The following is a 2802-nucleotide window of genomic DNA, read 5'->3' on the forward strand; positions in this document are numbered from 1 at the left end:
AGTTGCAGATTGGCTATTTGCCATTGTAGGGCATCTCAACATACCATCCCCTCCATAAACTTACCAACCTCAGTCTTGAAGCCAGTTGGGTTTTTTTGCCCCTACAGCTCCCCTGGGAAGGCTACTCTAGAACTTCACTCCTCTGATGGTTAGAAATCTTCATCCAATTTCAAGCTTAAATTTGTTGGTGGCCAGTTTCTATCCATTTGTTCTTCTGTCCACAGTGGTGTTTAACTGAAATAACTCCTCTCCCTCCCTGGTATCTATCCCGCTGATGTATTTATAGAAAGCAATCGTATCTCCCTTCAGCCTTCTTTTGGTTAGGCTAAACAAGCAAAGCTCTTTAAGTCTCCTCTCAAAAGGTAGGTTTTCCATTCCTCTGTTCAACCTAAAGTAGCCCTTTCTCTGCACCTGTTCCGGTTTGAATTCAATCTTTCGTAAACATGGGAGACCAGAACTGCACACAATATTCCAGATGCGGTCTCACCAGTGCCTTGTATAATGGTACTAGCACTTCCCTGTCTTTACTGTTAATACCTCACCTGTTGCATCCTAAGACTGCATTAACCTTTTTCGTGGCTGCATTGTGTTGACAGCTCATACTTTTATGTTCAACCAATATACCCAGGTTTTTCTCCTCTATAACTTCCAACTGATAAATCCCCAGCGTATAGCAAAAATTCTTGTTGTTAGTCCCTAAGTGCATGACCTTCCATTGTGCACTATTAAATTTCACCCCATTTCTATTACTCCAGTTGTCAAGGTCATCCAGATCTTGTATGTGTATTTATATATATATAAAATCAGAGGAGGGGAATGAAGAAGCATCAATAAAGAGACACAGGTCTTTACAGTTCTATCCGAAAAACCTCTTTGGTTGGGGGGTTAGAGTTGTGTAGTGCTCCTGAGGATGCTGGTGGTAAAATGGCTGAGGCAGCAGTCTTGCTTTATACACCTTTCTGTGGTGTTTTCTGTTCAAGGCAGGGGCATAAATTCTCAGTGAATGAAGCATTGTTTTCAAGCCTTTGAGGAGTGAAGAGACTCATCTGTCTTCTTAGTAATAGGTTGATCGTATCAAAGGTCAAATCTTGGATGGTACTTTGCACCTCTCTAGGCAAACCTGAAGATTGTAAACACGAGCGTCTCCTCATAACAGTGACCATAGTCATCCCCCTAGAAGCAGTATCTGCCACGTCCACTGCAGCTAGGAGGGAAGTTTTGGCCACCAATCTGCCCTCATCCACTAAGGCCTAGAAGCAGGCCCTATTTTCCTCAGGGTGTTTGTCCTTAAATTCCAACAACTTATTATAATTTGTGAAATAATATTTGGCCAAGAGGGCCTGATAATTTGAGATTCTGAACGGCAGAGAAGTGGAAGAGAAGACCGTTCTCCCTTGAAAGTCAAGTCGGTTGTGTCCCTTATCAGAGTCTTTGAGTGCTGTTGCTTGGACCGTTCTATAGCTGCCTGTAGCACCAAAGAGTTAGGGTCATGGGTAAGAGAACAAAAACTTTCTGCCCTTGGATGCAAGAAAATAGCCATTCTTGACCCTCTTGGGGTGGGAGCACAAAAAGTAGGTATGCGCCAAACTGTCTTTGTCATGTCTATGATGTTGATGGGGAAGGCCACTGGACTGGGACTGGAAAACTACAGAATGTCTAGTAAACTGTGCTGAGACTCCTAGACTTCCTCAGCTCAGTCTGTAGCTCTGAAGCAACTCTGTGCATGAGCTCTTGATTTTGTTTAAAATGTCATTTGGCAGAGACAGAGAAGACGGAGTTACCGCCTTATCTGGTGAAGACAAGATTGCTCCCAGAACTAGCAGATCAGGCTCACCTTTCCCTTCTGAATATTCTGACAGGGCCCATTGTGGGTATCCAGGCAATGGCAAGTAGGACTCCTGCACCAATCCTGGGTGTCTAGGCTAGGGCACCCGCTACCCCAATATTGCCAGTAGAATGGATCAACTGACAGAGGAGTCCCCATGGCACAGGATGGCACCTATTTCTTGGCCAGTCATATCTGGTCGAAGGTCAGAACCCCGATCTTTTGGGCCTCCTGTCTGGTGCCACCTCCCGTGTTATTCCACGCGTGGAATGCATGTTGGGACCATCACGCAAAGAAGTGGTAACATCTATGTCTGTAGACCTACTTGATTTACTATTTGAAAGTAGTTGCAGGTGATTATGAACAATTGAGGTTCATGAGTTCTGGTAACTTTATTCCTCTCTAAAACTCCAGAAGGGGAATAAAGAGAGAAGAATGTAGGCTTCTGGTTGAGTCACTGGACCAGGACTTAACAGATCTTGCTCCTGCCACAGACTTCTTGTATGACCTTGGGCAAGCCACTGTATCTCTCTGCCTCTGCTTCCCCGTGTATAAAACAGGCATAATAATAATGCTTCATTGCCTCATGAGGGGTTGTGAAGATAAGTACATAGGATAGATCCACCCACTGAGATTTTGCATTTTCTCCTGTATGCTTTGAGGTTTTCTTTCATGCTGGCTGACATTTTGGTTCTTAAGTTCTTTGGTTTTAGCAAATGCAAACAATATCTCCTATGATTCACATTAGTACTGAGCCTTCATGCTCTCCTCCTGCATCAGTCACGGGATTCTTTTTCTAAATACTGTGATGCTTTGTTTTTTCTTGGTTCTGTGGATTTCAGTTCACTACAGCCTCGTCCTCAGTTTTTAACCTTGCTATCCTCCTGGATTAAGACACCCAATTTACGAGAAATTTCTGCCTGTAATTCTCCATCACGTTCCTTTTCCATACTGGTCGCTATATACCAGCTGCTAAA

This window comes from Trachemys scripta, chromosome 1 (assembly GCF_013100865.1).
Source record: "Trachemys scripta elegans isolate TJP31775 chromosome 1, CAS_Tse_1.0, whole genome shotgun sequence".
In the NCBI taxonomy this organism is placed as follows: Eukaryota; Metazoa; Chordata; order Testudines; family Emydidae; genus Trachemys; species Trachemys scripta.